Raw genomic sequence first — 25,316 nt, 5'->3', positions numbered from 1 at the left:
GTGGATTTGGTTTGTTCGGACAGAACCAGGCTAGCTAGCTTTGCGTTTCCCCGCTGCTTCCAGGTTATAGGCCTATGCTAAACTAACTAATCAGCTGCTGGATGAAGCTTCATATTTACCATACAGACATCAGAGTTGTGTTAATCTTCTCAACTAAATCTTGGAAAACATGTAAGGAACACAATTGGAAATAAATACCAGGCTCCGTGGTCAGCAGTGAATTTCCCAATATGCTCTTTTTTCAACTAGAACCACAACTGGAACCACATCCAAACATAAGAACAATAATGTATAGACTGATAAAATAATGACACAGCAAATTCCTCTCCTGTCAGACTATTGATGCTAATCAAGCTTTGCCTGAATCTGATAGATCCATTTCTGGAGGGCAGGATTTCTGAAGATACACGCACTGCAACCAGCTAACCATGATAAACATGCACAGACGTGCAAGGCCACAGCTGTCTGAAGCGACAGCAGGCAAGACAGCCAAACATATGGTGGACACAAGCCGCTAGTGATCACACACATGATCGCCACGTGTGTAAAGGAGAGCAGCGTGTTCTGGTCCACATAATGTTAATATGTGGCCTACGGGGCTTCGGATGCATCTGCAGCACATATTTCAGATGACTTTTCTAGAAGCAGTTGCCAATATGTTAAACAAGTTGCAACAGGGCAGATCCCTGTGGTAGAATCAAGAAAAGGTTAGTCCATTTAGGAAGGAATAAGCAAATAACATTCTATATGCACAGAAAATGTACTTTTATTAAAAGATCACAAGACTACAAAATAAATCAAATGACTTAAAACAGTCTGTTCAGTGCAGCCAGTAGGCAGTAGTTGTTATTTTTCAGTGCAAGAACATGCAGGCATTGTGTCTACTGAGAGCACACACATATGTGTAAGGAATGCCTGCAGGCTACAGTTAATCCCAGTTGATTTCCACACTCCATACTGGGAGTTTGGTGGGGTGAAGATGCAGGAAGAGTCGACGACCTCAGCTATAATCAATCTGTGGGAGTCAGGGAGGGTGTCCTGGGGGGAAAGTGGGAATTAACTGTCTGCACTAACTTTGAGAGACATACATCAAGCAGCCTATCTGATCCTCAAGTTGTCCGTTTCACAAGTGCCCATATATCAGTATTCCACTGATATATTGTAGGCTATGTATAATATATGTGTATCATTAACATGTATACCTGCTCATCACCTGATTTTTTTGGCCACTTGGTGCCAGTGGAACAAGCTGCAAACAAATCTGACACATTAGCATCTCATGCAGCTGATATGCTTAACATGTTAGCAAACAATTGCTTATTTGCACATATAGCAGACACGTAGCAACGTTAGCATTGAGTGTCAAATAGTTAAACTTCCCATATTCAATTTTTTTTTTAGTCTTCTATTTCCACCAGCTCTTATTGGAAATATCTGGCTCTTTAGCAGCTAAATGCTACACTGTGTTCACTAGCTAGTCGCGAACTCTGGTTGTCCAGTGTTTGGCATGTATGACAGTGGGTTTTGGAAATGATGTCTGGAAATTATGCTGATGAGAGTGATGAGAGAGAAGATGCCATAATGCTCCATAAAGCTGAGGGGAACTTCAGACTCTGAAATGAAAGTGAAAATTCTCTGCTCATAACTACAAGTGACCCCGTTCACACCACACACAAGGTCATGTGATCCATTGTTAATATAAAAAATACTGATCATAACAGCTTTAAACTTTGTCTATTAAATAATCAAATCAATAACCTCACAATGAGGATTCTTTCTGGTTAACTCATGGTCTACATTACTGTTGTCTACTAATCTCCACCTCTCCCCGTCTCCAGCCTGGCACCAAACACCATGACCTCAGACCACGGTCCGTAACCCTCTCTGATGTCACTCTAGTGTCGCTCCATTTCTCTACACAAGTCATGTGCTGCACACAAGACTGTGCTCACTTACAGGCTCACTCTTTTCAAACTGTTATGCTTTCTCCCCTTAGGCAGAGTACAATCAATTGTTGTGGATTCGCAGCGGTGGCTGACATATTTAGTGTTCATGCTGCAATTCCTCTTTACAGCCAGCAGATGGGGAAATCGAGTAGCACACAACCCTGGGGGACCAAAAGATAAAATACGTTTAGTAGTGGAAATTGTGTGGTAAATTATGTTCTCTGGAGGGGTTTCCTATTACCTTTATGCCAATGTCATGCCCTTTTTCCTAATATAAGGGCCTCATTCACTTGTGATGCCTGGATTGAAAGTTTAATAAGAATACAGACTGACATGCTGCTCTGTTCAGTCCCAGAAGTTCAGCATTAATAGGCCTGAATCTGTTGAGAATACAAGACAGGGCATGAAGGGGGCAGCCGCGTAGCTAAGATCATCACAGTTCCCTGTCCCCGGGCTCATTTCAACATGGGATGGCAATTACCGTGTACAGTAAGTGGTAGATTAATTGTCTAAAAGGGGAAGGCCTCCGAGTGAATGTAACAGAGCCTGAGCAGGGCAGGCAAACAGCTGTCATCCGCACGGGCCTACAGCTGACGAACTATGCCACATACTGTGACTGCAGCTGACGCACTGAATGGAAGACTCTCTATGCAGAATGTCTAACACACTGCACAACACACACACACATATGCAGGACGGTTAACTTCCACTGATAATGTCCTTGCCTCACAGGACCCTGTCCGCACGCTTCCTGACCGTCACTTGTTGTTAGAAATGGAGCAGGTGGTCACAACTGTCAGAAATCATGACACTTCACAGGAGGAAGATTTGTAGTCATACATCATACATGAATAGATCAAGTTCATAAAACATGAAAGAGGGCCATTTCTGGTCATGCATAGACTATGATCCATCTTTTAATGGGTTTTGCAACTGCAAGTCTCACATATGAGTATCCTGAAAATGAAATATCATGTGTTCTAGCTTATCTTTGTGTTGTTTATTCTCCCCTAGACACACTGCTGGCTTGTCTTTTATTTCCAGCTGAAAATAACAACAAAGGGAACTCCATTTTTATAAAGATGTGTCTACCCTAAGGCCTTCAGATTTGAAAACCATGCCAGTAAGTGAGAGGTTGCCATTATCCGTCATGACTGAAATTGTCACTGCATCTATTTAAGAAACCACAAGACATCTTAATTACAGCCAATTAACACCATGTGATAAAGCTCCATCAGGCAAATGAATGGAGAGACAGAAAAGCTTTTTGTGTGTATTTAGGCGGTACAGTCAAACCCGGCTTTGTGTGGCCCGGCAGGGGGTAGAGAAAGAAAAGAAGGCAGGGAAAGAGGCGAGGGCCTCGGGCTTCATGCTGCCACCATCCACCCATCGGCTTGCCGTTTGTGTCTGGGGATTTGGGGCCAGCTTCTCTTGCTGTATGGGACGGGGCTTAGGGTCACACCAGAGGCCACAGGCCATGACAAACCATGCGTGTGTATAACCCAGATGCTATGAAGAGGAGGAGGTCAGACAGGGGGAAGCGTGTGGGAGGCAGAGGCCGCAGTGTCAGCCAGCAGCCTCACACTGTTTGCTGCAACAAAATATTCCCCCGAGGGACTGTGGGTTCCTAGATTTGCCTCAACATTTCGTACAAGGACCATAAAGCGCTTGTGTCATTAGTTTTCAATATCATAGCCAAGTGATGGAAAATATGAATGGTCACTGTGGACCATCGCCACAGGGGTCCAAATGAAACAAAGAGAAAGCAATGTAGATGACGCAAAGGAGGGGGAGGGGAGGAGACACTACAACTGAGGGGCTGTAATGAGCCTTGAGGCAAAGGAGGGGGAGCAATTATAGCAAGGAGAAAAAAAATTCAGAATCATTTTAAACGGTTTGGCTTCTGAGACATAGCCTATAAAACTTGATATAATTAATATAAATATGATATTAAAATTTCTGGAAAAAGAAGAATAAATATGAAGAGGGTTCCAGATCCAAAATTGAGAAGCCAGATATATTTTAAAAAGCATCCATATTATAATGTTTTATGACTTTAGATTATGACTTTAAATTATCTGTATGCAATAAACCCTCACAGTTCACCAACAGTTCACTGTGGATGTTGACAGCACAAAGCTGTTTTCATTCAGAGCCACGCTGGGAAATATTGACTGTCCTTGTTCTGTAAATGCACATGAATAACAGGCTGTGTTGGAAAAAAATAAATGAATTAAGACAATCATCTGTTCAGTTTCCATCCATAATTGCGAATGATGCTCAGGGGAGAGTGTGTGGAGAACCAGGAAAAGGTCGCAGTTCCTATGAACCATCTTAAAACAGTAGTTTAAGAGCCACGCAGCCAAAACCAAGCCTTAACTTTTAGCTAATACTAATGCTAAAAACAAAGGATATTCCTTGTTTTGCTTCACCATAAAGTTGTAACATCCAATTAGTGGATCTCCACTTTGATTTCTGACATGTTGGCATCTGAATTTACATCTGGCAGCTATAATCTATATTAACCTGATTTAATTTGATACATGAAATTGTGCCCTTAACACATTTAGAGCCATGAACTCTAAAAACCCCTGCCAGGGTTGTAGCTCCCTTCAGTTAAACCAATACATTTACATACTGTATAGACACACTGAAATGTCTAAATCCATTTTCGGCTACAGTCTGCAATTAGGTTTCCGGCAGCTGATATCTGCATTTAGATGATGTACAGTAATGAGACCCTCTGGCTTATCACTCTCATTCCAATTTACTAACTAGATAATCAGATCAGTTACATGGCCTTATCTGAGCAGACGACACATGCCTGAAAAAAATCACAACTGATTCATATGATGCTGTAAACTCTGCGAGCTAACATGCTGCACAGGCACACAGCAGAACCTGTGTGGCTCAAATAGACATCACAGAGCGAGTGGTCTCAGGGGAATATTGCCACTGTCCTGTCAGAAAGCAACCACCAACATGGCAGAAAACCTCTATTTTTGTCCTGCCGTATAAATACAAAAGCTCCCAATGGGCTGAAAGCTCTCAAAGGTTCCAGCTCTGTCAGAGCGATTTCAAGAGGTGCTGTGATTTGAAGGGAGGGTGAGTTCACTGAGAGTCAAATGGGGATTTATAAGTAGGTAGAGCTTGTAGAGCAAAGAGCCTCAAAACTGGGCATCTGTTCCTGCTTTACTGCTGCTGTGTCTAATTCATACTTTCACTGTTTAACCCATCGAATATTCTGAAACAGCTGCTGGAGAACACGTCTCGTCGCTTTGCAATATTTTATTGGTTAGAAAAGACATAACGGGAACAAATTAAGGTTTTAACTGTACAAATATTCTCAGAGTTGCTGTGGAAACAGAAGAAAGAAAAATCTCACCGACTGACCTCAAATAGCAAAACCAAAGTAAAGTAACAGACAAAGATCCAGCACAAGAGGAAAGGGAGGGAGATGAAGCAGCAACTGAAAAAATACTGGGTCAAATGAATATATGTAGAATGAAAGGTTTGACTTGCAAAGATGGACCAAAAGAGAATCAACACCTGATGCCGCAGATCCCCTCAGCTCTGCAGCATTTTAGAATTTCTCAGCTCATTGTTTTGGTTTTAAGGTCCACAACTTGAATGTTTTTGGTTCACTCTCACAGCTCTCATGAACTTCATTTCATTTCGCAGCAGGCTGCTGTTTTCAGCAACAACAAAAAAAAAAACCACTTTAGCAGCACCAAAAGCTGTGTCAGAAACCTCTACGTGTTTCAACACCAAAATGCAGAAAGAAAGTTGCAACTAGAGAGTTAAAAGTGGACAATCTATAGCAGCAAAAGAGCCAGACCATTTTGTCAGGGGTTGGTGGAGACCAAAACTGAGCTAAAAGGAAAGTGAATATTGAAACACAACTTGTGTCTGCTGAATGTGTAGGCAACTGCTTGCTAACATTGTTGTGTGTTCGCCATATCTGTAATAAACAAGTGTTTACAGTGTGTTCTACTACACAGCATTAGGCCACATCTGCTCTGTACAGTGTTTTCAGCTATCTCAACAGTTCAGATTTCAAGAATGTACAAATTAGTAGCATCAGCTAAAAACAAAAACTACTGAAAGTAAAATATTTCATTTAATTTTCTGTTATGTGTTATCTAATAACTGACCTACTACTATTCTGATATAAGTGACAGTTACGATAGTTTGAGGCTGTTTTAATCCAGATCAGTTTCCCACATGCACTGTAAAAGCTTTGTCTGGGTGGAGTTAGTATTACCAAGGGATGCATGACATTTAATTTTGGCCAACGACACAGATCATCAGTCATTTGGACAGTTAAATAAATTACAAGGGGTTCGATGGTAATCAAGGGACATGCCACATAATGTCAAACACAGCCCTGCGATAAAGGTTTAACAGCTTCATCTGGCCTCATCTCAGTTTGAGCTCAATCAAAACAAATTTACGTAGCAACTAAAATGAATATTACTGATTTCCGCAACACTCTAAACTCCTCTAAACTGTGATTATAATTTGTGACGTGACCTAAAGTGATAATCAACTGTATATTTCCAATATGAATGAATCTACTGATTACTCTTTTTGATTAAAAAGTAAGAAGTTTCCCATCGCCCAAAGTAACTACTGAAATCACTCATTTTGTCCTAAACCCAGATACATTCAATTTACAATTAAATAAAACTGAAAAAAGTAGCAAACATATGAGAAGATAGAACCATAACCATTTGGAAATTTGCTTGAGAAATGATTCAATTAATTTATCAGTTCATCAATTAATAAACTCATTCTTTTATTCATGTATTTGCACACTTGCTAACACCACCATTCGTTTCCCCCAGTCTAACACAACACTGCCTTCCCCAGGGGATACAGTATTATCCCTCCTCCCAGTGAGCTTGACACCTGTTACAGCCGTGCCCTGCACACCGTCTCCATATCAGCTTTCTGCCAGGCCACAGTATCACCACACACTGTCCTGACATCATTCATTTCTACCATCTGACTATAACTGAAGGAGCTAATGTTGCAGATGGACGCCACAACACGTCTTCGTCTTGAGCGAGCACGCTTTTGTACATGTGACAAATCCAGCTATTGTATCCTGCTGTTACAATAGAGTACAGTAGAGTAGGGGGATGGGTGTACACACACTCATACAGGACAACACATGTGTTTCAAAAAGGAGGTAGCCAAGCCTCTCAGCAACACAATGCAACTTTGAAAAGACCTCTAGATCAAAGACAGCTTTTTCAATAAAATTACAGGGTTTCCTCTAACGTGGTTTCCTCGCCATTGTATCACCGCACACCTACATCTTCCCTGCATGTTACTGCTAACATGCGGCTTCCCTCTCTCTCCACGGCTCGCTGTCCCTGTCACAGGGCTCAGCCTGGCCTGTCTGAGTGGACCAGCGGGGTGCTCGGTTTCGGTCCACGGGGCAGGTGATAATGACTTCCCTTGCCTCTCTCCTCCTCCTCCTCCACCCCCCCACCCCCACCCCCCCTCCTTATCCCAAGCTGCAGTGGTGAAGGTGACTGCAGCTGGATGATTTCTTTCTTTCTAAACTGAAGGGGATAGGAGTTGGAGGGCGAGTGGAATCTAGGATCTAGTGAATGTGTGTGTGTGTGTGTGTGTGTGTGTGTGTGAGTATCGGTCTAGGTGGGGGTGTTGGTTTCCAGTATTAACCCAGTAAAAGAGGAAGCTCACATAACACTCCATTAATGATGAATGCTAAGCTCTGTGTGAGCACCTCCATCTCCATTGTCTAACACACTGCACTGTAATGGCTCTGAAACTATAAAACCACTGACAATAAAAGCAAACTAAATTAACTCATTGACGCAAGGTTTGAAAAAAGAAATAATCTAGCACAGCAACTGAACAGGAAATTACTTTGAGGAGGGGGGTGAGACTCAGATCATCACATATTCTCAGAAGTCTCTAGCGTGTCTCTTTACCGAGCTTCCATCCCCTCTGGCACTGAATGTGTGAAACACTCACATGGGGTTTTAACCGTTGAGCACTATCGATCACAGCGGATCCAAGGCCGTGGGGTACGTCTGCTGTAGAAGCACGGTTGTTGTTTTTTTTTGTTTGTTTTTTTTTCAAACTCGACATCATGTATCTCTCTATTTGTGCCTGAGAGGGTAATAATAGCAGCTCAGGCGCTCCCCCCTCCTTTACCTTACACACACTCACAGTGCAGGGAGTCTCATTCTGGTCATTACCATTCAGGCTTTCAAACATCCCCTTTACATCATCACCTCACAGCTTTTCCTAGTGTGTGTGTGTATGTGAGAGAGAGAGAGGGAGAGAGTGTATGTGATCTGTGTATTTGAGAGGGAAATGGGAAGAAATGGAGAGTGATCACAAGAGAGGGATGGATGGATGGAGAGAGGCACATAAGCAGCATAATTAGGGAGGACCCCACCACCACCACCCCCAACAACTCATTCTCTCCAAAACCTATCAGGCAGGCCGACAGCACTACAGACAGAGGGAAAGGTGGTAGAGGGCTTTGCTTTGTTGTTATTTTCATTTTCTCAGCCTCACAGCAATTACATCCCAGTCTGAGAAACACATGAGGAGGGGGAGGAGGCAAACACTCTGTTCTAGAGTGTAACACTACATAGATCTGTTGGGTTCAAGGCCTCCTCTACTGCCGCAGGTTGTGGATGGTCCCACCAGGAGGAAGGTGCTCCCTGCTACATCTCACCTGCTCACCTGTGCAGTAGCATACCACGTTACGAGAGCTGGATAGACAAACAGATCTAGATACATTTCCAAAAACAAACAAACAACAAAAAAAAACACACAAAAAAAAGCATTTATGTTTTTGTTCCTTAAACACTCCTGTTATTCTAACCTCATAAACTGTAGCTGTGGCATTTCAAAACATGTAACAGGAGATTCAAGGGTTCAGTGTGCTTTAAACAAACACCTATAAAAGGCAAATGCCATTACAGCGAGGACTGAGATGTGATGAATGAGGATAAAACAAAGGCAGAAATTTGGTCAGTCTCTCCTTAAAGTCTTTCAAAGTGTCGCACTTGGTTATACACACAAAAAGTGGCAGAAGTAGTTGTATGAAAAAAGAAATAGGAAGTTTAAGAGTTCAGCTCCTGTATACCCTCTCACCTCTGCACACCCGGAGAATGGCCTGGGTAGGCATCTTGGGCAACTGTCAGTGTTGGAAAGTTATAAAACATGCATTCCAATATCTATGTTTGAAGAACTGAGGCCGTTACAATGAAGATGGCTGGTGTATAAAACATGAGAAAGTAGTGAATGTCACAATATCCGAGAGCTGAAGGGGACGACTTCAGATGTTTTGTTTCTTCTGATCAACGGTTAAAAATTGTTTTGTTTTTTTAATTACTATAATGTGAGGCAGCTAATGCTCGCATTGTAGAAGCTGGATCCATCAAATATTTTGCATTTGTGCTTGAAAATTGGCTTCGACTTGATTAATCAATTATCAAAATAGCAGATAGCAAATACATTTTCTGTCAATCAACTTATCACATCATCGACTAATTGTTGCAGCTCGAAATTGTCCATCTGCTGATTTCTGGGGCTTGTTATAACCTTGGTTTATTTTATTGTTTTTTCTGCAAACATTCTGTCCATAAGACAAATGAGTATCTCCTACATCACTTACTATTTGAATTTAAACAGTTAATTCATTAGTATCCAAAAAACTACAGCTCCCATAAAGGTTTCCCAGCACAAGAATATGTATTATACATCATATTAACTTTTTCTCACTTAACTCTGATATCCACCACCTTGCCAACTTTTTAGCTGTTATCTCTGCTGTTAAGCAACGTGACCTTTAACCCATAACAGTCTCGGGTTCATGGGAATTTGACGACTAGATGCATAACTTAATGCGTTACATTGTTTTGTTTTTTTTAAGATGTACCATCACTTTCTAGGCAGACTGAACCATATGACATACTGATGAGTAAGAATCAGAATATTTTGCAGGACTGGATTTGTAGTCTACAAATATCAGTGTGATTAAGTTTTCTTTCTCCTGGAACAACAACCGGAGGTTTTGGTTTTACTTTGGCTCTGTACTGAGGTGTCACAGGCTAAACTGCAATGCGCAATCCTCCTTCTTTATGAACAATGATTTTACCATATTTTGTTTGAAATAATGTTTATAAAATAATATACTGTATTTTTTGTTGAAAATTGTTTGAAAGACAGTATTTGAATTGTTACACTTGACTGAGATCACTGTTTGGCTTTAGTTGCTCTGTAATGTTATTGCAACAATTCATTTACTTAACTCAAATACATGCATCATGTTGTGTCACTATCAAAGCAAAACATGACTGCTACATATTAACATCAGCAGAACTGAAGATTACTACTGGAGAGCGTAACATAAGTTAACCCATAGTTTATTATTTGCTTTCTGTCCAGATTCTTATTTAAACAGTTATCTTCACGATGGGAAAATGATGATGTATCAGCGATTGACTGTGTCACCTAATTTGTATATGTTGTTGTACTGGTTTAAATCATGCACTGTTGGAATTGTGATTAATTTCCCACTAAAAATCCCCTGAGACCGGGGGCTTTTACTCTGAAGTGCGCGGGTCAATAGCCACTGAAACACATGGGTAACCTATGAATCCATACTTGTGTTCATTCTTTAAATAATTCATAAGGAGGTGAGTTTGAGCGCTGCATTTTGAGAGGAATTTGTCCATGAGCTGGCAAGTGTCTGTTATTAAACAGATTGGGGCTTTTTTTTTAATGCAGTCTCTTTTATCTAAATGACATGGAAACTTACTCCCAGAGGAGTTCCCAGCCAGCTGAGAGTCACTCTCTAGGGCTGATGTTAGTGTTTTCTGTTTTATTCTGAAGGGAAATAAACAAGAGAACATTATACATAAATACATTACAGGACCGAATCCCTCAGAAATCAAACAAAAGACAACCATGTTTCTTTCTCCCATCAAACTCTTTGCATGTGGTATTCTTTGTATACAAGAATCGTAAATTTGGAAACACACAATGAACGCGGGATGTTTCACAATGTCTATGGTTTGCATGTGAAACTAAGGTCTAGACTCTTTGTTTTACTAAGGATGTCCTGTTGGAGGGCACAAAGCAGACGTGAAACAAGGAAAAGAGATGTAGCGTCTGTACACTGCTGAGCTGGTTCACAGCCAACGAGGAACAGATTTCTGTTGACACAACTTTCAGTGTGAACCATGTGTTCAGTGATTGTGTTACCAAAGACAGTAGATGCACTCAGGACATCTACAGCAAACATAGCAGGACTATGTACATATATTTGTGGTAAACCTTTTTTTTTTCAAAATCATTTTCACTAAATAAGCACGCACCCTCTTCACTCTGCTGTGCCCTCTGGACCGGGGATCTGAATTGATTTCCACTGTAAAGCCTATAGATTACTGTTGACCCACAAACGCATCAACTAGAAAACACTCCAGTGTGTGTGACCCTGAATTAGGCCTCCAGCAGAAAGCCTGTTTACGTTTATCAAAGTGCTAATCCACAACATCCAAGTTTTTTTTTCCAATTGTGACAACAGCTAAGTGCACTCTGCTCTGCTGTTTGTTTTGCTTTGCACTTAGATATCACCTGCCCATCAAAGAGTGATGTGACATCTTTTTGCTTAGATAATATGTAAATTAAAGTGGAACTATCAAACTTTTGAGAGGATACATAACAAATTCTTCCTCTTAGATTTATCAGTGTTATACACTTAGCGTTTAGCTAAAACGCTAACAGTGGTTTAGCATTTAGCAGTGGCTGCTGTTCAGCTAAAGTTGCTTTAAAGGGACACTCAACCACACTCCAGAGCTATGTGAAAAATCATTCATTGATATTATATTGTAGAGTTTTTAGTGCTCATGCGGTCAGGACTTCTCCACCCCTGCTGCATTAGGGCCTGACTGTTAGAGGTTGTCTCTTGTGAGTTGCCCAACCTCATGGAGGTGCAATATTAAGCCACTGGATTTTGTGATGTCTGTCTCTCCTCCGCTTTGATTCTGAACAAACTGCAAACTTTCTTCCCATGAAATAACCAACTACACACCAAAAGGAAGAGCTTTCAGGTAGATCTTTTTTTTTTTTTTTAAATAAATGAATATTAACTCATAATGTTGACCATAAATCAAACCAGCATGTGAAAAACACATTGATTTAACTTCCAAGGATTTCTATTTACATTCTCCTCTGTCACACGCCAGACTTTGACCGAGACTTTGATCTGTCTGTTGTCAGGAACCAGTCTGGCAGGGAGCTTGTTTTCTAGCAGAAGTGTTGAATTATACGAACCTGCTCGACAACAGTATCACATAGCTTAACTGATAAATGCTTTCTTTCAAATCAGAGGGTGTTATTATGAAGATGTGGGAAAAAAAGAGAAAAATGCTGATGAGCAATTTTTTAACACAAAACAGGGGCTTGGATGAGAGGTGGTGGGAACGCATCATCAGCTAAGGTCGCACCCCTCAGGTGGAGTGGATGTGGTGTTTACCCTTTCAAAACTGCCTTGTGTATATGGATAAGGCTGTTAATGGGCCCGGATTGGCAAATGCCTCCTATCTGTGCCGAGCAGCGGCGTTGGAATATTCTGTGACGGTTAATAGCTTTATTGAATCAGAAACGCTGACCCCATTAAAAACAGCTGAACATCCTAGACTAGAGTCAACACAAAGCAGCGCTGCCTTTGCACTTTGTTTCTGTGTGTGTGTCAGAAAGAGAGAAAGAGAAAGAGGCAGCACATGTTGCTCTCATGAGGCACAAACTCAGTACAGTCGCCCATACAAACCAGTGCTGTGCCTTTGTTCTGTATCACTCGCACACCTCCTGTCACTGGGCTTCCTCATGCCAGGCCTGCTGCGTGTCACAACAAATGAATGACACTGAGGAAGAACGTGTCAGACCACATTACTTTTTTATTCAGCTTATATTTTGGAGCTCTGTTTATGCTGTTTTTGCTCCTGTTTCTCATGGTGTGTGGTGACACAAGACCCTTACAGGATATCACATGCCTGCCATGCCTGCCTCCCCATTGTTTGTTTGGTCCAGGAAACAGGATATTCACACACAGGATAGCAGGCCATCTGACCACAGAGCCAGAAGGAAAGAAGTCATTTTTACTTTTAAAAAGAAAGTACAAAAATACAGACTCTTATTTCTCCCATCCTCTCAGATCAAGGTGCGTTACAGGTAATCACTGAAGTACCCACTCATCCCTCTCCTGTCAGTGTGTTCCATCTGTCTAAAACACCATGAACGACTCCAGCAGGCTACACCTTTCTGACCAGCAGGACACTTATGTTGACATGTCAACGCCTCAACATCCAGCTGACATTCAGTCAGCAGAAATCAGGTCAAATATTATAGGCTGTAGGTGAGTTTAAGGAAGGGTGGGATTCATTTATCCTCAAATCAACACTGATGTAATGAATAATCACAGAGGACTTGTTTCTCCACAGGAGTTTTGTATAGACTAAATACAGAGCAAAAAGTCTACGATACGTGTTTTAAAGTGCCAAATAAGAGCAAAGTCTGCAAGTTATTGACAATGCAAGATAACAAAACGGAGCGTGAGACCGCCAGAAAACGCTGTTACAGGTGATCACACAACTACATGTTGTTTTACTGTTAAAAAGAAAAAGAAACCAGCTCTTATACGCTCTGTTTGTACACGGATGAAGCGATTCTCACCTTGTGTCTTTTGTTGTGGTCTGACTGCTCGCACTTATTGTCTGTCCGCAGCGCGCCTCAGCCGGCACCCGTCAGTCAAATACATCCACCTCTCTCCCAACGAGACGAGACTCTCAGAATGGAGATGTTCTGTCCGGATGAATGAAGAGCTGGTTCTGCAGGGTTCATCAGAGATGAGGAGTGAAGGAAGGGAAGCTGCAGCCTGTTCGGCATAATAACCTGGTCTCCCACACTCCGCACAGTCGGTCCCATCCAGCCACACTCCCCGCCTCCTCTCCGCTACCTTCCACACATTCAGGACGGGACAGATGAATTTCCCTCTGCTGCTGCCTGTTGGCCAATGAAGGAGCGCTCCCTGCTGCAGAAACACACCACTGCTCGGCAGAGATCACATCAAATAGGATATGGATTAGCTGGTGGGAAATTTGTTTACACAAATATTCAAATGCAAATATGTGTATGGTCTTGCCTGAGCCCTCTAATGTGCTCTTCACAGATGCATAATGTAATAGTATGTATAGGCTACTCAACTGCCCTGAGGTCCATAATATCAGAAGAGAAGGTGGTTAAGTGGCCTGGTTGGACAAATCAGCCACAAAACCTCTTATTTAACCAGTGATCAATATTTTCTGTGACGAACAGTGGAGTATGAGAATGAAAAAGTTAGTGAGAAACCCACAGAAAATGATCATCACACTGCAGTTCCCCTCAGCTCTCATTGTTTTGGGTTTCCAGGCAGCAGCTTTAATATTTTGGGTCACATTCATTGCTCTCATCAGTGTAGTTCCCAACAACAGTAGGTTACTGTTTTCATCAAAAAGCTCTGATAAGACCACTGCACCCCCTGGCATAGCACCAAAAAGCAGATAGACAAAATTAGCAACTAGCTTGTGAACACAGTGGAGCATTTAGCGGCTAAAAAAAAGCCAGTTACACAGCTAAAGGGAGACTGAATATTGGACTTGACTCATCAGTTGACCACAAACATGACTGCAAATTAATGCTAATGTTGGTCTGTGCATGGTGGATGTATACCCAGGCATCTATCTATCTATCTATCTATCTATCTATCTATCTATCTATCTATCTATCTATCTATCTATCTATCTATCTATCTATCTATCTAAGCTAGACTTTGAAAGTGGACATGGATGGGAGCACAGGTTTGTTGGAACATTACATGTAAGGTTTTGGACACGTTGTAGATTTTCCTGTGACTACACTGTGAGGGGAAGGAAAGGAGTGCCACACTGTTGTGGCTCCATGACAGGCCGAACAATGGAAAGACCCACTAATCCACAAAAAACTGCAGGCGCAAGGAAATGGGAGGGATGAAACTGTCCAGTTTATTATAAACCAGTGGAACCAAGTGTCATGGCAGGGCTGACGTTCTCTCGGCTATCTCAGCTGTGCACACACACACACACACAAACACACACACACAGAGGAGAGAATGAAAAAAAGAAAACAAAAGATGAGTGTTTATGTTTAGGCAAAGGCCGGTTGTGTTACGTGTGCAAAATGCTTTCTTCAAAGCCTAAATGAGTCACCCCAGAGACAGCCACCCCCCCTCCACCCCCCTCCCCATTTGTGAGGATTTCTGTGAGCCTGTGATTAGGCTCGCCCTGGTGCCATGTGTGCACCAAGTTCCCCCACTCCCCCCCATATGCACACCAAATCTCTGCTTTGCCTCAGCTCCCATTGAGATTAGCCCACTAGCTATTGTTCTGATGACACTTCATATAAGCTATAATCTACATTATGATAACAAACAAACAGCACTGCATTACTCTGTGAGGTAGAAGGATAAAATATGTGTAGTAACCTCTGGGATCTAATTTGTATGATGGAAAAATTAACAAGTACAGAAAAAAAAAAAAAAAAACTCCAGCCATGATCCTATTAAAGAAAACTTTATATCTTGCAATAGAGATTTATATTTTTTTCCTATCTCAGAAGTCATTTAGTGGCTTCATTTCATCAAAATTGACACAAAAGGTTAAACAGCTGAGAAAAGCAGTGAGTGCAGACAGTCTCAGGGAGGGGACCTTTGTTTATGCAGAAGGAAGAAACTATGAATTTTAAGTACAAGGGGATTATGTTGTGCTCGTGGAGCAGATGTTAACATGGAGAGGTCTACCCTCCTGAGAGCGGCCCCTGACTGACACACTGTCCCACACTCGCTGGCCCATTGTCAGTGTGCATCCTCTCTTCTGAGTCTTAAGTTGCATATTGCCCCCACCCCCTCCAAGAGAGATTAACTCGGCCCCCCTGCCATCAACCTTGACCTTGATGGACTGGTAATGTCATCTCCTTTTGTGCTTTGACAGACATTAACTCTTACCAACTTTCATGCTTCCTTCTAAAGCCAACTTTATGCATTCACGATAAGTTGAGATAAACAAAAGATGGATGACAATAAGTAACATCAACAATAAGTGAGCACTGACCCCTCCATCTCATCCCATCCTCTCATAGACCTCGAAGCAGGTCAGCTGCTGTGCTGTTGTCCTTGTGCCACCAGTCTTCATTCTTCTTGATAGCTTGGTCATTTCATTGCGTCTTTAGTATTTTCCAGGTCAGGGTGAATGAATTCAGTAATTCCTCACTGAGCATTATCCCTCCCCCACATTTTCTTATAAGAATGGGGGTCTTTTTCTTGAAAAATACCAGGAATCAGCGGTGCACCCGGGACAGATTATTAACCTATTAGTATTAACAGAATATTTTTTTACGATGTACAAAGAAATATTCTCTTCGTTTCTTTTCCTTTCCGTACACGAAATAGCTCGGTACTTGCCAACAGTGAATTGCAAGTAAGGAGTATCAGTTGAGCATCATCATCATGTCTCAGCTTCCTAAAGAAACTCCAGCGGCCTCCTCATTCAGGCTGCATTGCACCGATGATGTCACAGTGCCATGACTACACTGTCCCATTTCAAAGTTCCTTCAAATGCTGCCTTCTTTTCCTGGGCAACCAAGTGTTCAACGGGTGGATCCAATGGATGGTGTATTCTCTGTGGCCCAGCCTATCCCAAGATTCATTGCACGCCAGTAAGGAAATATGGCAGCAAACAGCACATTCAGGATTATACTTTTAAATGCAAGTAGTGGGTTTCAGCTCAGTTCAACAGCTAACAGTACAACTGTTAAAAGCAAAGGCCTTAAAACCTCAAGATTTTGTGAAAAAACAAAAAGAAGTTATGTGCTGTCAAGGTTGCTAGGCGACAGGCGTGTTGCTTTGCGGCAGCTGGTGACTGAAATCGAACATCCTCCATAGGCCAGACTGTGTCATTTCGGTTTGGCCTTCGCGGTCCACGATGGCTACAAAGGGCCACAACTTCGTAGACCACGTCTTTGCGAAGGATGAGGCCTCTGAATTGAGGTACAGCTCATGGCTTCCAAAAATTGAAGTGAAGAAAGGACAACAAAATGTCACCCAGTTTTTCACAAAAAAATGTAGGTGTAGTGGGAATTTCTTTTTTGAAAAGAAGAAAAAGGAGTAAGTCCTTTTCAATGATATGAACATTTAATCTAAAAAGGTGGCCTTTAGCGCATTTCTTATATAGCGTATCAGTGTTGCATCAGATAGTGAATTCCTGCATTCACTATCTATATATATATATACTATACAGAGTTATAATGCATTTTCAGGGTTGGCGTGGTCTGTGACATCTTTTCATGTGGCTCAAAATCCCTGGCAGTGCCCCTGTCAGGAAGATGTAAAATATTATTGATCACAACCCCCAATGCATGTGTAATGTAAATGTAGAATGTATAATAACTGCACAATATTGCTTAACCCTTCATGGTCCCAGCCATTTAAAAAAACAATGGATTTGCAAACAAATGAAAAAAAAAAGAAAAGAAAAATAGATTTTTGTTGTGCTTGTGGGGCTTTCTGCTCTTATATGGCACATGCACACTTTACAGTGATAAAACAGATTTACATGAAATTCACAATAAGTTTTGAAACAGTGGGGCTTTGAGTTCACACAGAAGTGAAAAAAGCGCACTTCTCATTTACTGACTACCAAGAACTGTGGCTTTTGTTGCCAACAATTTATCTGAAACATCAACATGTTTCAGGAAACACGCCAGGACAGTTAACGTTCATAATTTAGGTTGAGTTAAATACTTTTTCAAGAAGACATTTCAACTCAATATGAGCTCTATGAGTGTGATGCCTTGTTCGGAGACCTCGTAAACAATAAAAACTGTTCACATTTTCAATTCAAACTGAATAAAATTTGAACACATGTTTACCTAATATCAATTATTGTAATCTAAATCAGCATGTACACATTAAACTGAAATCAACTCCACACTTATTCAAGCATAACTTACAGTGTGTCATGCTAGACTTATGACATATGTTACGCTGTATATACATACACATACTGTGCTTTGTTTTCAGAACTGATGAAATATGTAGGTCAATGTGTATTGTCCCTGTTTGACATTGCCAGTAGCTGCTGAGAGGGGGTTGAGTCTGTGTCTTGAAGTGTCCCGACTGCTCCCGTTCTCTCGGTGTAATTACATTATCTTGCAGTGAGAGTTAAAGGGCAGACTACACGGGATGTGTAGGACCGCTCCACTGAGATGTGTAGTCTCAGGTCTCATGACTTACATGACTCTCCAGACAGTGTGTGACAATGTGAGTGTGACACTGTGACAGAATCGAAAGAGTTTGAAGGCTCCAGGATTATCAGCTGCAGGGGAACTATATGTCGCCAGGGAGTAAAGACACATCACTTGTAAAAAGTGAAACAAATTAGATCTGACAAAATATGAAATATACTGTACTCAAACTGTTTTCAACAGTTTCTACTGGTAGTCTTTTATAGTTTTTCACCATCTCTTTGGGACATTTCTCAAATCATCCTTAACATTTGCAAAAACGGAAGTGTATATGTCAAAACAATTATTACAAACAGCACCGCACAATGGATTTCCTGCAAAAGTCCAAATCCAGAGTTTAGCTCTCAAAAGTAGATATTTATGTCAATGAACATGTCTAGATTCATCAGAATGACACATCATCATGTGATCGTTTACAAGCAAGAGAGTCAAAATGTTTAGACATGCTGTCAATATAACAGTGTACTAAGGTTTTGACCACAAGGACTGACTTTTGTGGCAGATTGAAAGGATTGACATTTACGCTTGTACTGTTTGTATTTGTCGACAGGCCTTGTCTGCATGACATATACACAATCGCTGCGCACACACAGACACACACATTGTTCTCCCAGCATTCGACCAGCCTCGGCCATTGTTTAATTGAGAACATGGTTGAACATTGTGGCCCTTATTTCATTGGGGACGTGTCTATGTCCTTGGCCCTTCCACCACGCAGCCTTACTCATCGTCTTCCTCACGGCTGTTGGTGTTCCTTTCCTTGTTGTTCTTCCATTGTCAGAAATCGTAACACTGTCAACTGCCAACTGAGCTATTTTGCACCTCTGGGCTATTTTAGAAAACTGATCACCGGTTGATCTAATGCTTCTCACGTTCCCCCTCATTAGTGAAACTCAAGTCAGATTCACCTGAGGGTAATTTATCAACTCAGGACACATTTACAAAAAAAGAAATTTTATAGAAAATACACTCAACAGATGATGACAACTGCTTCAACCATTTTGCATGTAATGACTTATGCAATGAACTGATGCCTAAATATTTTGGGGGGTAAGACTATTCAGCAGAGAACATGACATTAGTAATTGCTGATGCAGGAAACATTAGACACAAGGCTGAACACATTTGCATGAATGTGTCAAAACATTTGTAAATCGTCCAAATGAATGGGAAATATTATATATTATTACTGTGATACCATAAGATTTATTTCACTCACAAGAGTATTGTGGCCACTTGTCAGTAGTGAGTGAAACGGCCTTCATGAGCTGTTACAGTGCCACCATGTGGAGCAAGTGGGTTGTGCACCCTTTAACTTCAGAGAGGAGAGTTTCACTTTCTCAGCTTCTGTTTATTTTTCCAACTTTTTTTTTCTAATTTCTACTTCTGCCTTGTATAATACTGTAGTTTTACGCCCTTAGCTCACTAAACATTATTCATAAGAATAATATGAACACATTGTGAGAAGGTAAAAGCAATCATGGAGATACGTCCTCATGTTAAGAGTTTTAATCTTTTTTTTTTAATCAGCAATAATTATTTAAAATCTATTAGTGTTTGGACCCTAAAAGAAGACAAATAACAATATTTACAGAAAATAATGAGAAAATGTGAAGGAATAATTACTTAATTGAGTTAAATAAACTACAGAGATTCAAAGTAAGGTTGACTCTAATAGTGATTTGGCTTCAGGCAAACATTTCCAGTTCCAACAATAATTACAGTAGCTGAGAAAGCCACGTAAAGTATGAGGGACGTTATAATGAAAGTTGAACCCAAAATTATTTGTGATTGTGTCCCTTTTAACAGCATTTACTTACTGTAGTAACAAACAACATTTTCTGTGGAATTAGTGGAGCTGCCAAGTAGCTACACACAGACTTTAACTCAGTCACCTGGCCCCCTATTGCGGAAATGAATGAAATCTAACAAAAAAATGTGAGTCAATATTATGATTTATGCTTGTTATCTGTGCTTGTCTGTGGACTTATGTTACTATCTTATGACATATTTGCCTTTCATCATGGTTACAAATATTTTCTAGATCTACTCAGATCCTGAAGTCATGTTTGACAAGTACAGATCAGATGAACTCTTCACTGCTCTTTACATATACTCTATGCAGAGTGTGTAGCACTAGTGGAGACACGTGCCTAATGCATATAAAATTACAAGAACATGGACTGTGTCAAAATATAACCCACATCTATCCTACAATTCCATGCTCATTCGAAAGACAAAGGAAACAGCAGAACTTTGTCTCTGTGACGCAACAAGGAAAATGAAACGAGGCAACATAAACCGCCTCACTGACGTCAAATACATTAATTATCACAATCAAACCTGACCTTAAACCTGAGCTGACCCATTATTGCCTTATGGTTGTTTTGCTCCGCCAACCAGTCAAGTTCCAGTTTACATCCATGTCTGTCCGGACTCGTATGTAGTGAAGACAGTGAAGGAATTTAATGGTATTAAGTGTACTTTTTAATTTGTGAAATTAAGGCTACATAAATAAAATTGATGTGAATTGACTTTGTTAAGCTTTGTTATTCTTGTTCAACTATGCGCTCACTGTATTAGTGTGCAATTTAATTGAGAGGAACAAAAAACAGATTTCTTGTGTGCATTCACATGCTTGGCCAATAAAACTGATATGGATGTTGCTGCGAAGAAACTGTAAATTCTAAAGCGCGGATGCTGCACACAGAAGATCTACACATTTCAAAGGTGGGCACCAAAGATTGACAGCACTGAATAATGGCCAGAGGTGTTTTTACAGAACATTATGATGTCACAGTGAAGCAGACCTTTGACCTTTTGGATGTAAAATTTCATCACCTCATCATTTTACCCTGTTTGTCATTTGTGTGAAATCATGAGTTATGGCCAAAATCATGTTCTGAGAAGTCACAGGGACCTTTGACCTTTGACCCCCAAAATCTATTTGGTTCATCCTTGAGTCAAAGTGAATGTTTGTCACAAATCTGAGGAAATTCCCTCACGGTCTGACTCAGATATTGCATTCATGAGAATGGGACGTATGTACGGACCATAGGTACGGACAGACAACCCAAAAACATATGCCTCTGGGCATGACTTCACAAACTTCTAGAGAGAGAAAGTCAGCGTTTCCCAAGTTGTTTTTGGGCTATGTTGTTTACACACTTACTTACTGTGTGTTTAGTACAGAGCTGGAGCTGGGAGGCCACTAGCCGAGTTAAGTGTTAAGTGGATTCTTGGGAAATCAACCAGCTTTACTCATGCCAAATTAAGAAATTATACTTACACCTCTGTTCACTAATCAATAAATTATACATCATGTGTTCATGTTCTGCACAAACATAAATGAAAAAATGGCAATTTGTAGTTTTATGTGCACATGCACATGTGCAAATTGAACAACAACAATAATAATAATGATGATGATGATGATGATGATGATGATGATGATGATGATGATGATGATGATGATAATAATAATAATAATAATAATACACAGAATGTATTTTGATTAAACAGGAGAAAATGGTCATTCAGGTCTAGGCTGTAGCGGCTGGTCATCTGTATGACTGTGGTATAACATGCATACAGTGTACAGAGGACAGTGAAGGATCAGTTGGACGAATATGAAGAAAACATTCTATTCTTTTCTATTCTACTCAAATATTTCTGGTGATAAACCTTCTGAGTTATAGCACAACATGCATAAACTTGTAGGCTCATAACAAACTGTTTTTAGTTGCACTTGAGATAAAAAAAAAAGAAAGATTTGATGCATAAAGTGCAGTAAATATATTTTTAGATCTCAGCTGGCAGTATTGTGCATTCCTACACCACACATTGACGGGTTAGATAATTAGGAAAAGGAAAATTATCTGTACTATTCTGCATTAGATCCTGTGAATAACTCATTATCCTGGGGAAAGAACACAAGATGCTGCTATGAATTGTCCTTTTGTGTGCAGACAACTGGCCTTGTAAGAAGTCGCATCCCCACACATCAACCAACAAAATTAATTTTTAAGGCTCATCCAGTCCAAGGACAGAGGGGGGAATCTCTTCCACTGGATCCTCCACGAAGCAAAACAAATCTGACAAGCCATATTTTCTTACTCCCCACAGTATGTGCCAGGCATTATTGTTATTTGACTTGCTAAATAGTGATTTTTGCTGGTAATTAGAGTGTCCCAAATTATATATTGCTATGTTTTAGGACTTCTGCAGACACAAAACAAAGCCAGTGCTGGTACAGTTCAAGGTTTTATTTAACAATGAAAACACAAAAGTCTTACTTTAAAGGTGAAACAAATCCAGCCTGGGTGGCAAGGGATCCAAAAAGGCAAGATATACAGGAACTAAGCTAAAATACACAGTAAAACACTAGAGAATAGTAACAGACGTGCAAGGAAACACAAGGGAAACTAAACAGACGTGATAAGGAGTGAGAGGAAGGGGAGGAAGGGGAGCAGGTAACAGCAGGTGCAATGAGGCGGGGCAGGTACAAAACAAAAGGCGGCAACCATGAATACAACAGGTGAGATATTTGAGGTGAGATAAGGGGCATTTCAAAATCCTTTAGTATTAGTGAAGCTGGAGTTTTATGTTGCACAGCAGGATTCCAGACTCCAGAAAACTTTTGCTCGACTATGTTGACCAACCAGGGGTTCCAAAACTTTGTGTGTGTGTGTGTGTTTGTGTGTGTGTGTTTCAGGGCCTGCTCAGGGATGGTAGCTTGCTGTGTGAATGTAGCTGACTGCCTGGCCAAATGCTCTACTTCACGTTTGAAAGAGTCAGCTCTGCCGGACGTTTTTGTGTCAAAGAACGCTGAAGTTTAGATGGTTTGAAACACTCATTTGAGAGGGTCTTGCAGCAGAGGACACATTTTCGGGCACTCATAGCCATTTTCATGGCATACTTAATGTATGCAGCCTCATACTCGAGTTTTAGTTTGCCAGGAGTTCATCGCATTTTTTGCAGCTGAGTTTTTGACAGCCGGGCTGTTCGTTGGGTCTTTTCCTTTTCAGAAACATTTCCATTTGTGTTGCACTAGTTAGCTACATGCTAGCAAGCAAGCAATTTCTGGAACAGAGCAGCTTGGTGGCAGGCGCAGACTGCCAGGTCAACACTAACAGTTTATGACGTGATGAAGGATGTTTTGAATGGCAGGCAATTAGAAAGATTAGAATGGCAAATAAGATTTGGATATGTTGTACTATTATAAATAATATTTTTTAATAATGCTCATAAAAATAATGACAATTCAATGTTATTTTTTTAAATTGCACTATTTCTCATTTTCCTTCCAATTTGGTGAGGACCCCCTAGTGCCCCCTGGTGGCCCCCCGGGGCCCCACTTTGAAAACCACTGTAATAGACTGTCAAACAGTAGGTTTAGGACTACTTCTGTGTTGTGAAATACTTTGTGAAGGTAAAGAACATTCTCACACAACTGGAGGAAGGTGACGAAACCGTCTAGAAAAGAAGGCACCAATTTTAGAGCTGAGTTTCAGCATGGAAATGGCTGAATCACATTCCATTCTTCCTGTTTCCAGTGGCTGCAATAGCTCTGCTACAGTCACAATCTCTGAATAATTTGAGCTTTTACAGGAAAACTGTCCTTTGTCATATTTGTCACATCAACAGGCATTCATCCACTTTGCGTCCTTGCAGTGGAGTCAGGGATCTTTGCTTTGCTGTGCAAGAAAAATACATGAATAATTCCCTTTATAAGAGGAGGTCACAAAGATTACATGCAAATAAACGCTCCATGATGACATGGTAAAACAACTTTGACAAGAAATAAATTAATTGAAATCCTCAAACGTTCTTATGAGTCTGGCATACTAATGTGAACAAGCCATTTTAACTGGAGATGAGACAAGGCCCTCTATTGAAAACGAGGTGAACGAGGAAAATGAGCCTGTGGAATAAATATCACGGTTTGCTTCATGAGTCATAGCTGGCATCACCACTGTGAAACAGACCTGAGTGTAAACATTCAGCATAAAAAAGCACATCCATTGATTATATTTATTGTGCTTTTCATTTGAGATTTCTCCAGAGTTACAGGTTCTCGCACTGATGTTATTTGGACATAATAAGATTCTGAGATTATCAACTATTATTATTTATGAGCAGTTTGTAAAGGAATAATAGAGGCTATAAATGTAATGCTGAAATTAATACTTGGCTTTTTTTATAAAAGTTGATTTAAAAGCAGTAATTCAAAGACTGTACTCACACAAATAGAGGAAACAATCCTAAAACATGCCATGATATAGATGAGATACTACTCTCATGTCTCTCCATTAAATATATGGCTGCAGCCAGGAGACATTATCTTATTAGAACAAAGACTGGAAGCAGGGGGAAACAGCTAGCTTGGCTCTGTGCAGAGGTAACATAAAACGTCAGCACCACTAAAACTCATTCAAATATCTTGTGTAAAAAAGTTATATCATGTTCTTAGTGTGCTTTTGAGGTACTATGGGGGTGGACTTTGTAACCTTCAGACAAGCTAGCTGCTTCCCCCTGCTTCTGGTCTTTATGCTAATCTAAGCCAACGGATCCTGGCTGTAGCCTTATATTTAATGCACAGATAACAGTTGTATGGGTTATCTCATCTACAGTTATTCTATGCAATAAAGTGAAACTAAGAGCAGAATAGCTTCAAAAGAATTACCAAAATTATTATTAGTATTTTTATTTTGTAGGCTTCTGGAGCTTGTTTTGTGTTTCAGAGTAAGAATGAGTTATGGGCTAATCTAGAATTTCAGCATAATTTGGTATCTTATTATTTATGGGTGTTTTTGTGCACTTCAAAGCAACTCAACTACAAAGTCATTTGATTTTCTTTAAAATCATTTTATCTTTCTGTCTTTCTTAGGACTGTTCACACTTTTTTTTCCCTAATACCCACTGGATATAGTCATGATTCTGCAGACACTGAGGTACTGTTTGAACCTTATAAAACCTCTTAGCTACAATATTCTGTAA

At 40.6% G+C, this 25,316-nt stretch overlaps 1 protein-coding gene across 1 annotated transcript in view; it reads right to left on the bottom strand.

Annotated features, from left to right (window-relative positions):
- The window catches only part of frmd4ba (FERM domain containing 4Ba), a 41,942-nt gene extending 28,123 nt beyond the window's left edge, over nt 1-13,819 (bottom strand). Inside the window, exon 1 of the mRNA XM_056364446.1 lies at nt 13,677-13,819. The gene's annotated coding sequence lies outside the window, so the exon portion shown is untranslated. The remainder of the gene's footprint in view (nt 1-13,676) is intronic.
- Nucleotides 13,820-25,316: the final 11,497 nt, after the last annotated feature.

Source organism: Seriola aureovittata, chromosome 2 (genome assembly GCF_021018895.1).
Source record: "Seriola aureovittata isolate HTS-2021-v1 ecotype China chromosome 2, ASM2101889v1, whole genome shotgun sequence".
In the NCBI taxonomy this organism is placed as follows: Eukaryota; Metazoa; Chordata; class Actinopteri; order Carangiformes; family Carangidae; genus Seriola; species Seriola aureovittata.
Note: the sequence above shows the minus strand (reverse complement) of the source record. Positions and strands in the feature narration are given on the sequence as shown.